The sequence below is a fragment of the Ochotona princeps genome, chromosome 8 (assembly GCF_030435755.1).
Source record: "Ochotona princeps isolate mOchPri1 chromosome 8, mOchPri1.hap1, whole genome shotgun sequence".
Lineage (NCBI taxonomy): Eukaryota > Metazoa > Chordata > Mammalia > Lagomorpha > Ochotonidae > Ochotona > Ochotona princeps.
In genome coordinates this window covers 37,191,040-37,202,810 of record NC_080839.1, presented here as the reverse complement: position 1 = coordinate 37,202,810, position 11,771 = coordinate 37,191,040, and the positions used below count along the sequence as shown (strand labels likewise).

The window sequence follows — 11,771 nt, the reverse complement described above, 5'->3', positions numbered from 1 at the left end:
GGAACCAAAGGCAAGACTGGAATTTCGTGGGATAATGAAGATGAAGGCAGCCGAAGTGCTACAGTTCCCCAAGGATCACCTAGACTAGGTTCAGGGCGAAAACCTTCCACCAAGTTTGAACAGAATGGCAAAGCATGCCGGGCAAGGTAGTCATGGCAAGGAGAGACAGCTGTGACATCAACTGGAACCCTAGGGCCCTTCCTCAATGGATGATGCCCTGGCAAAGGTAGTGATCATTCTGGCCACTCCTAAAGGGGCTGTGCACTCCCACCTCGGCAGCGACTGAGGAAGGGGCAAATGAGGTGCGAGTGTCTTCCCCTCGCCTATCATTAGGTGCTAGCAACTCGGAGCTGCAGCTGAGCGCGCCTCTTCCTTCACCAGTTCTTCCTGTGTCTTAACATCCTGGCCGAGCGCTCTCCCTCCAGCGCAGACCACGCTCTTTCAGCGGGCAGCGTGGATCGGCACATGGTGAGGGGCCCTCTCGCGTGAAGACCAAGAGCTGCTGTGCCAACACCAGCCAGCCATTTGTGGCGCCGTCAAGGTGTCTTGCTGCTACGGGACGGATCTGCGGGGTGGCGGTATAGGACGAGGCAGGTTCAGCCAGGTCCCGGGCTGTTCCATCGAGCCCCGTGGGGGAAGAGAGGGCCACAGAGCCGAGCCCGGGCTGGCGCGGCGCCCCGGCCCCGTGCACCTCCGGCTTCCCCCAACCCCGAGGCCGGAGGGCAGGGGACTGGGGGCTCGAGGGGAAGCAGTATCCTCTCGCCTCGCTGGGGTCCGCAGGCTACGCGGCAAGGCGCGGGGGGCGGGAGATGAGGACTCGGCGAGCCCCCCGACCCTCGCGGGCTCTCCACCCTGCTCGAGTGGGCCGCGCTGGGTGACGCCGCGCCACGGCGACCCACCCGGCGCCTCCGCCATCTTCCCCGACTCTCCGGGGCTCCCCCCGCGGCCGCGCTGGCTTCGCGCTTCCCTTCCGGCCGCTGACAGAGATCCGGGCTGGGCGGGGAGGCCGGACGGAAGAGGAAAGGGAGGGCGGCGAGCCGGCGGCGGCGGGGTGTGGAGCGTGCGGCGTGTGTGTGCGCGGAGGGAAGGTGGGAGGAGTGGCGAGGAGAGGGAGGCGGAGGCATGAGAGCGCGAGGCGCCTCTCGTCGGGTCCTTCGCCCGGGCGGAAAGAGCCGAACGCAGCCCGAACGCGCTATTAAAATGGCGGCGGCGTCGGCGGTGGCCGCGGCGTCTGGTCGGTGAAGTGACTCTGCTGCTGCTCTCCCCGCCCGCCCCCTCCCTCCTCCTCCTCCTCCTCCTCCTCCCTCCCCCGTCCTTCCCCCTTCCCCGCCGCCGGCGCCTCGGCGCCCCTCCGGCCCGCGCGCCTCCCCTCGCCCCCCGCGCTCCCCCTCCCCCATCCCGCAGCTCCCGCCCCGTCCCCGCCGCCGCCGCCGCCCGCCCTCGGCGCCTCCCCGCCCCGCCGGCCGGCCGGCCCCCTCCTCGGCCTCTCTCCCCTCCCCCCCGCCGGTCGGGACCAGTCCGTGCGAGCCCAAGCGGGGGAGGGGGGGGCGGCGGCCGAACGATGTGCGAGAACTGCGCAGACCTGGTGGAGGTGTTAAATGAAAGTAAGTAAGCCGCGCCGGCGGCCTGTCGGGGTGCGCGGTTTGGGGTCCCCGCGCCGGCTGCCGGCCTTGCAGGGCGGCCGCGGCCCGCGGGCGGCGACGCCGGGCGGCGTGCGGGCCTAGCCCCCGGGAAGGTGCGAGCTAGCGCGGCCGCCGCGGCGCCTCGGGCCCAGGCCGGCCCGGTTACCTGGGCGCCTGGGAGGCGGCCGCTGCCGAGCTGCGGGCCGGCCAGGCCTGAGCGCTCTCGCCTCTCGGAAAGTTTCCTCATTACAGGTGTCAATTAACGCAGGCAATAATGAGTCCCTCGCCTTCTCGCCCCCTCGTCCTGCGGGCAGGGTGAGGGGAGGTGGGATCGGGCGACTAGGCTTTCCTCCGCAGTCCGAGCCCTCCGGCCGCCCTTTTGATTTCCAGTTTGCGGCCGAGGCCTCTTACCTGCTGATTTTCATTAAACTCGTAGGAAAGAGGGTGGTGATTTTTTTCCCCCTCTCTTGGGGGTGTGTGGGTGTATTAAGCATTTCTGCCAGTCCTTAAATAGCTGAGAATGAACTAGGAGAGGGACCAACGGGACCTTCCTACCCTTTTAAAAAAATACGAATTAGTTAATGATGTTTCCTCCTGCTGTGCAATTCATCGTATTAAAGGTAAATTCCTAACACCCCGGTGCTACTATCCCGGGGTAGTGATGGCCTATGTCCTAGAATAAAAGACATTATTCTTTTTATCTTTTGTACTACCAAAAAGCGCATTTATTTATTTATTTATTTTATTTTTTTTTTGCTAACCAGTTCCTTTTTATTTTATCTCTGCTCGTTACAACGTGGTATTTTGGCTTAAGGTATATTGCAAGTCAGCTACTTCTGGGCCCAAAGGCCTAGTTGGAAAAGGTGAATTAGCTGAAAACGTCAGTTTACAAAAAACTTGTTTGGGAAAAATGTTGATTTATAGACCGCTTACATGGATTTGCAATTTATTCTGTGTGATATTTCTACAGACTTGCTAACCGACTTCTAATATTTTTCCCTTGAACAATTGGTTTGGAGAGGGTAACACCGTCTTTCTTTTGGACTTTGTGTATGCTTAAATTTCGTGACTAAAGGCAGTAAGTGGCGGGTTCTGATGTACTTTAAACTGTTTGCTTGCTGACAGGTGCGAGTATGCTTTTTTGCCTTCTGTTCTAGTGATCAAATATTTGTGTCGTAGATTTTCTTAGAATTTTAAGATTACTTGTATGTATTTTGAGATTCTTTGGTGATGGTCATGAACTTCAGTCCTTAAATTTTTTTTAAATGTATTCTGCAGTCCAGGTGAAAGTTGTGATTGACTTTATATTCAGATTGGGAAAGGGTTAGCTTTGCTGTTTGATATGTTTTAGGAAAAATTTAAGTTTGTTGATTTTATACTTTAATAGGAAAAATTTTTAGAATCTAAAAAAATGAAAGACTGTTAACTTTTCCTTCTGAAAGGAGATGTAATCTCAGTCCCAGTGAAAGGTCTTGTTTAAATATTAGAAACACTGATAAATGAAAGAGAAGTTAGCTTTGATTACCTTTGGGTAAAAGCAGTTTTTCCAGATTCACAAAATCCAGATTTTCTGAGAAATCTGCCTTGATGCTCCAAAACAGGGTTTTATACGTAACCTGGTAGTCTAAAAATACTTAGTTTCTTAATATTTTCTTTAAGGCTAAGTTTAAAAATTTACCTCTTTAACCCTGATCTCATAGCGATGCTTTCTTTCTTAAAGAATTGCTTCAACAATGTCATAGATAGTTTGTGTTAAGCTATTATAGGTTCTTCTCCCTCCAGTTGCTTTAAAGTTGTTCTCATTTTTTCCCTTTGTGTGGTTCCTATATCTAAAGGAGGCTTTTAAGTTCCCTGAGAGCAAAGAGGATTACTATATCTCACCATAGTAATACTTAACATTGCTGTGATGGATAAAACTTGATGAACTTCGCTGAATTGAAGTTGGTTATGTTTTCTTTTTTATAATTTTGTTCACAATAAATATGTTTGGAGTCTGTCCTTTTTACGCTGTAGTTTGGGCAGAGATTATCACCACTTTGTGTTTGACTAGAAGTTGAAGTCCCCATATGAAGTGCTCAAAATTTGTTTTTTGGTATAGCTCTGCATAAATTTTTAACAGCCAAGAGAGGAAATGAAATTGTGTACACTTTTGGGTGGTGCTTTTCATGTTGATGGTCAGATTTACAAACACTAATCTTTTTTAACTTTCATTCTTGAAGTCTGATTAGATACAGTATAAAGTGCATAATTTGTGTAAACAAAGGGTAGACAATGTGGGTAGTATGGCTCCATGGCAGATATGCGGAGACGTGTTAAGTATAAGGACTTTGGAATGTTGCATTTAAAATCTGGCACAATGTAATAGACTTTAAAAATCGTTTAAAACAAGCGTTTAAAATATTTATCACTGGTGAAAATATCACTGTTACCACTTACATCTCAGTTCTTGCTGAGATTGTAAAGATGTAAGCATTCACTGGAAACACAGGTATGCAGGCAGGATTTTGCCAGCAAGTAAAGGACCAATTGGAACCTGAGGCTAGAACCATGTTAGGAACCTGTCTCCAAGTCCGCTTTTAAAAGGTACCTTGAGAGATAACCTGAAAGTTGAAACAGTTTCAGCATGACATTTGGCCTTAATGTTAGAATAAGGAGGATCAGTAATACTGATTCTGAGTTTTCATTTCCCCTTTTAATAAAATGCTTTTTGTTGTTGTTGTTGTTAAATGTAAAGGAATTTAAAAATAAAGCTTGGGAGTATTGAGTAAATTTTGTGGGCTTGCATTGATTTGAAGATAACATTTAAACTTGTATTGGTGTGCTCATTGCACTAGATTTTGTGTATTAACTGACTGTTTTGTAACCCTGAAGGGTGTTGGTGAGAAGTCTCAAGTTCTGCCTTGAATTGAGATTGTTATTTGCCTTTGGAAAGTTAGTTTTTCTGGAGAACAAAATAATACTGTCTTTAAATGTACATTAGTCCTTTGGACCAGTTATATATTGTTGATTTTATTCTGTGTTTTGTAATTTACCAAATTGTACATGATGAACAGTTCATTTGAGGTAGGAGAAGAAATTGAACTTAAGGAGGCTGGTGCCTGTTGAGGTCCTGGCTACTCCATATCCAATCCAGCTCCCTGCTGGTGTCCTGGGAAAGCAGGGGAAGGATGGTCCACATCCTTGAGCCCTGAACCTGTTTGGGAGACCCAGAAGAAGCTTCTGATTCCTGGCTTCAGCCCAGCCCAGCTCCAGCTGTTGTGGAAGTGGGCTAGCGCATGGGCAGTTTCTTCAGTTTCTCTCGTCTCTCCTCTGTAACTCTGCCTTTCAAATAAAAACAAGTATTTAAATAAGAAAAAGAAATTGAACTTTAGAAAGCATAAATTGATTTATTAAAGAACACCAGTCACCTGGATAGTAAGTAGTTGGATATTCTGGCATCTGTATTTATAGAATAATTCTGTTTGTTTCTTTTTCTTTTTTTTATTTATTTATTTTTATTGCAAAGTCAGATATACAGAGGAGAGACAGTAAGGAAGACCTTCTGTCTGATGATTCACTCCCCAAGTGACTGCAATGGCCGGTTCTGTCTGTGCCGATTCAGAGCTAAGAGCCATGAACTTCCTCCAGGTCTCCCAAGGCTTTGGGCCGTCCTCAACTGCTTTCCCAGACCACAAGCAGGATGGGAAGTAGGGTTGCTGGGACTAGAACTGGCGCCCATATGGGATCCTGGCACATTCAAGGCAACGACTTGGCTGCTAGGCCATGGCGCTGGGCCCCTCTTTATTTTTCTTAAAATAAACCCACTCAGTCGCTTCTTGGCTTTTTGGGTAAGATCAGGTATAAAATTTATGCACTCAAAAGGCAGACTCACGGAGAGGGAGCTCTTCTGTCTCCTGGGCCAGGTCTCACATGTGGGTGGTAGGGGTATAAACAAATGGGGCCATCCTCTGCTGCTTTCCACAGACCGTTAGCAGGGACCTGGATGAAACTGATATCTGTATGGAATGTGTGCTCGGCAGCCTGTGGCTTAACTCACTTTGCCACAACTTGGCCTCTTATTTATTTATATATTTATTTGTTTATTAAAGATTTGTTTGTTTGAAGGGCAGAGTCAAGTGAGGGGAGAGACCTCTGCTGGTTCACTACCTACAGAGCTGCACTGGCTGGGACTAGGCCAGATCTACTAAGCTAGGAACCTGGAATTGTTGTCATTTCTCCTGCGTGGGTGGCAGGAGCCCTGCTTTCCGAGGTGTATTAGCTGGGTCAGGAGTGAGCAGCTGTGAGTTGAACTGCTGTTCAGATAGGATGCTGGTGTTGCAGAAGGTGGCTTGATAAGCTGGCCCTGGGATTTGAGTGTTTTGTTGAACAATTTATGCCAATTACTTCCCTGAGCACTTTATATGCATCTGATTTAAATAGTTCTTTTGCTCAGGTAGCCTGTCTTTTCAGATGAGGCTGTGATGGCTTAGAGGGTTTGCTCCAGCTGGTGTAGGGTTCGCTTGACAGTATGAGATCTAGGGAGGATTAGCACAGGGCTGAATTCAAATCGAGCTAGAAGCTCATGCTCTTCTTCAAAAAAATATTTATTTTTTTACTTGAAAGTTGAGTTAGGGAGATAGAGATGGAGAGAAGGGCCTAGCATGATGGCGGAGTTGGATAATCCTGTCTTGCAAGCTCTGGAGTCCATATGGGTGCTCAGCTCTGGCCATTGTAGTCGTCTGGGGAGTAAACCTGCAGTGGAAGGTCTTACCCTGTCTCTCCCTCTCTCTGTAAATTTGCTTTTCTAGTAAAAATAGATCTTAAAAAGAAGATGGGGCTTGCATCTACTGGCTCACTATCCAAAAGGCCACAGTGACCAGAACTGGACGTGTCTGCTGCTGGGAAGGCGGTTAGCGGGGAGGTGGATCAGAAGTGGAACAGCATGCGCTAGAACTGGCACCCACATGGGAAACCAGCACTTCAGGTGAAGGATTAGCCTACTACTATGCTACTGAATCAGCCTCTAAAAGCTCATACTTTTAAGTTAGGCTTCATTGTATACATTTTATTTTATTTATTTTTTAGAAAGATTTATTTATTTTTATTACAAAGTCAGATATGCAGAGAGGAGGAGAGACAGAGAAAGATCTTCCGTCCGATGATTCACTCCCCAAATGGCCCCAACGGCCGGTACTGTGCCGATCCGAACCCAGGCAAGTCTCCCACGTGTGTGCAGGGTCCCAAGGCTTTGGGTTGTCCTCGACTGCTTTCCCAGGCCACAAGTAGAGAGCTGGATTGGAAGTGGAGCAGCCAGGACACGAAACTGGTACCCATATGGGATTCTAGCGCATGAAAGGTGAGGACTTGAACCACTAGGCTAGCATGTCTGCCCCAAGGTTTTTGATTTTTTTTAAAAAGCATTTCAGTGGTTTGTTTGAAAAGCAGAATTGAAGAGACATGCAGAAACAGATAAATCTTTTTTTTTTTTTTTTAAAGATTTATTCATTTTATTACAGCCAGATATATACAGAGGAGAGACAGAGAGGAAGATCTTCCGTCCGATGATTCACTCCCCAAGTGAGCCGCAACGGGTCGATGCGCGCCGATCCGATGCCGGGAACCTGGAACCTCTTCCGGGTCTCCCACGCGGGTGCAGTGTCCCAATGCATTGGGTCGTCCTCAACTGCTTTCCCAGGCCACAAGCAGGGAGCTGGATGGGAAGTGGAGCTGCCGGGATTAGAACCGGTGCCCATATGGGATCCCGGGGCTTTCAAGGCGAGGACTTTAGCCGCTAGGCCACGCCGCCGGGCCCGAAACAGATAAATCTTATATCCTCTGGTTTACTTCCCAAATGCCTGCAACCTCTGGGACTAGGCCAATCCAAAGCCAGGAGCCTGAAATTCCTTCCTGATTTGCTTCTGGCGTAGCTGGCACCCAGACACTTGGGCTGATTCCTTTTTCAGAGACACTAACAGGAAGCTAGATTAGAAGCACAGTGGCTGGAATTTGAACATGTGCGCATGTGGAATTCTTATGTTGTAGGTGGTAGCTTAATTGATTCCACCACAATGCTGGCCCCTGATTTATTCTGATGGAGGACATCATGAATACACTGTTAACCAAACTGAAAAATATTGTTGGGCCTGGTGCCATGGCCTAGTGGCTAAAGTCCCCACTTTGAACATGCCAGGATACCGTATGGGTGCCGGTTCTAATCCCAGAGGCCCCACTTCCCATCCAGCTCCCTTCTTGTGGCCTGGGAAAGCCACAAGTGGGAGACCTGGAAGAAGCTCTAGGCTCCTGGCTTTGGATCAGCTCAGCTGTGCCTGTTGCAGCTGCTTGGGGAGTGAACCAGCAGATGGAAGATCTTTCTGTCTCTTATACTCTCTGTCTTGTCTGTCTTTCCAATAAACATAAATCTTTAAAAAATTTTTTGGAAAGGCAGAGTTACAGAGAGGGAGGCAGAGAGAGAGATCTTCTCTCTGCTAGTTCACTCCTGAAATGGCCAAAACAGCTGGAGCTAGGTTGGTCAGGAGAAACTGCAGACACCTGGAATTTGTTTCAGGTTTCCCATGTGGATGCAGGTAGGTCCCAAAATGTGCGTCACCTGCTGCTGCTTTCCCAGACACATTAATAGGTAGCTGGTTGGGAAGTAGAAAAGCTAGAACTCCAACCCCTGCCCTTACGGATTGCCAGCACTGCAGACAGCAGCTTCAGATGTACTACCTCATGGCTTTGAGCTCAGACATTCCGATGTAGGGTACTTGTGTTCCCGCTTGGTGGCTCAATCAGTATTTCAGATGCCCTCTCCTATTGTAACTTTGTAACTAGCTTTAGCTCTTTATTCATGTAACATATTAGTATTTCTTGAATGCTTAATGATAGTATCTGTAAGTGTACTTCATGGGTGTATCTTAGGTGTAGATTTTGCTTTAACTGAGAAGTACATTATTTTAGCAAGTTGGAAATCTAACAATAGTGCCTTGACCAGTTTGTGACAAATCTTAACTAAATGGACTGGACTACTTTTTATTTGATTTTTTTTTTTTATTTGATTTTTAATTTTCATTTTGAGAAGTGGAGGAGATGGGTAAGAAGAGAGGTGTGTGTATCTATGTCAGTCTGTGTGTGTGTGTTACTTGCCTAAAGGCTCAACAGTTGGGCTAGGTCAGGTTGACTGAGAACTCTGATCTGTATGTCCCCTGGGGGAGGAAGGGACACAGGTGCTTGAGCCATCATTTGGTGGGGACTTCCAGGTTGTACTTTAGCAAAAAGCTGCATTCTGAGTGGCCAGTGCTTGAACAAGGCACTCCAGTGTTGGATGCACGCAGGTTTGTTGTGCCACATGCCCTTGGTATATGTGCTGCTGAAGTGAGCAAATGCCATATGCCTCTGGGCAGCCTTTTCTTGTACTCTAATTTTTTCTCTGAATTACAAGATTTCATGTTCTCTCATTATAGACAAAAGCTTTTCAATTTTGGATCACCTTTGGTGACTCCTGTTGATGTTTTTAAAACGTTTCTCATCTTTTGTACACCTTTAAATTTTTTAAATTGAGATTGTGAAAAAGTGTTATTAATATTCAGTTTGTTTAATCTTAGTGATAATTTCCCTCTTTAATTTAAATTAGATTTATTTTATATGAGAGAGAGAGTCCTACTGTGTGCTGGCTGACTCCCTTAATGCCTGGAAGCTGGGAACTCAATTCAGGTCTGCCATATGGGTGGCAGGGACTTGAATGATTTGAGCCACCACTTGCTGCCTTCTAGTATCTGCAGGAGCTGATTTTTCAAAGCAAAATTTTGCCTGTGTAGCATTTTTAAAGAATTTTCTTTGAAAGAGGGACAGAGGGAGATGGAGGAAGGGAGAAAGAAGAGATGCTTTTTTTTACTCCCCAAGTAACAACAGCCATATCTGTGACAGCTTCTCCTTTTCTGGGTGGATTAGTGAGATACTAGATTGGAAGCTGGAACTTGAACTCAGGCTGTGATTTTCATGGCCAGTGTTGCCAGTGGTGGTTTAATGTGCTATGCCACAGCATTGGCTCTTCCCCAGGTTTTATTCTAGGAGCTGTTCACTGATCAGGTGTATTCAGCCTTTTATATCTGTAGGGGCCTGTGCCCATAGATTTCAACCAGCTGTGCACTGATAGATATTTGAGCAGGAAAAAAACTTGTGACAGTATAAACTTGTGAACATATATAGACTCACTCTTGTCATTGTTGGCCATATATTGTCATAACTATTTATATGGCATTTGATTTAGATACTGTGGATTATCTAGTGGCTGTGTATCTATTATATGCAAATATTATACCATCCTATATATGGTACCTGAACTATGAATTCTGAAATTGTGGAGGGGTGTTAAAACAAATTTCTTGCATATACTGAGGCTCAACTTTATCAACTGCATAGATTCATTTTATAGATTGTTACTTGGTTTTTTTATTTTGGTGTTTTTAATTATAGGTTTAATTATTTTTGTGTGGTACAGTAGCTTCTTCAGAGTTGACTTTTTAAAAACATAGTAGATGATAATCATGATACCTGTTTGTAACTGTCATAGTTCTTTATTGCCAGAAGAATTGTCTGGGAGGGGAGAGTAGAATTAGATCCAGCTTCTTTTAGAAAAGATTTTGCTGGTTCACTCACCAAAAAGCCACAGAGGCTGGAGCTTCCTCCAGATCTCCCACATGAGTGGCAGGGATCCAAACATTTGGGCCATCTTTCACTGCTTCCCCAGGCTCATAAATGGAGAATTGGATCAAAAGTGGAGGAGCTGGGACTTGAACTAGCGCACATTTGGGATGCTGACTGTAGGCAGTGGTTTGACTCGCTGTGCAGTGGCTCCAATCCTTGACCTAACTTCTTAACTTGGTGTGCATCATTCCTGTTTGGCTTCAAATTGATTTTTCTAGCCTCAGTTCTGTTTCTTTGTGAGACCCTCTAAAACTTCTTCCATTTTTTTTTAAGACTTATTTATTTTGTAGTTGAAAGGGAGATTTACATAGAGAAGTACAGAGACAGAGAGAAAGATTTTCCATCTGCTGGTTAACTCCCCAAATGACCATAATGGGCAGAGCTGAGCTGATCCAAAGCCAGGATCCAGGAGCCTTGAGTCCCAAGGACTTAGGCCATTCTTCCTAACTGACCAGGCCATAAGCAGGGAGCAGGATTGTAAGTAAAGCAGCCAGGATGCTTCTACTGCCACCTTTAGATATTAGCAAGAAACCGGATTGGAATCAGGTGGGACTTCATTCTTAGCGCTGTGATATGAGTTGCAGTGTCCCAAGTGGCATATTAATCTATACTAACCACAGTGCCCACCTGGGATACCTAATTTTATTTATTCATTTTTTTTAGAGAAGCACATAGTATATGGACCCTATGTGGTAGGCTAGCAGCTAGAGTCCTCACCTTGAATGTGCCAGAATCCCAGTTCTAATCCCAGCTGCCCTGCTTCCCATCCAGTTTCCTGCTTGTAGTCTGGGAAAGCCGTCAAGGACAGCCCAAGGCCTTGGGTCCCTGCACCTGCGTGGGAGACCCAGAAGAAGCTCCTGGCTTTGGATTGGCGCAGCTCCGGCTGTTGTGGTCGCTTGGGAAGTGAATCATCGGACAAAAGATCTTCCTGTCTGTTCTCCTCTGTGTATATCTTACTTTCCAATAAAAATAAATAAATCTTTGAAAAAATAAAAATACAAAAAAGATCACATAGTATAGAAAATAGATGAAAAGGAGAATCTAGAACTACCCGTAAAGCAGTAATCCTTTTGGTAAACATCTCTTCTTTGTTCCTGAATGTTGTTTTCATGATGCAGACATGTTTTTATGTCAGTGTATACTTACATTATGATTTGTTTGCCTCTGTAGTTTTTCATTATTTGGTTCTACTTTAATCTAAAAGATCTGATAGCCAGGCCCGGCGGCGTGGCCTAGAGGCTAAAGTCCTCGCCTTGAAAGCCCCGGATCCCATATGGGCGCCTGGTTCTAGTCCCGGCAGCTCCACTTCCCATCCAGCTCCCTGGTTTGGCCAGTATGTGGGTAGCAGACGAGGTCCAGGCTGTCCCACGATCGCCATTTGGCTCTGGTACTTGTCAATGGGTATTAAAGCTTAGTTCTATTATTATTGGGAAAGCCAGATATACAGAGAGGAAGAGAGAGATTGAG

General features: G+C 46.5%; 1 protein-coding gene across 1 annotated transcript in view; it reads left to right on the top strand.

The window, feature by feature from the left end:
* The first annotated feature begins 321 nt into the window (after positions 1-321).
* USP34 (ubiquitin specific peptidase 34) overlaps positions 322-11,771 on the top strand; it is a 206,754-nt gene continuing 195,304 nt past the window's right edge. The window contains exon 1 of the mRNA XM_058667856.1: positions 322-468. The gene's annotated coding sequence lies outside the window, so the exon portion shown is untranslated. The remainder of the gene's footprint in view (positions 469-11,771) is intronic.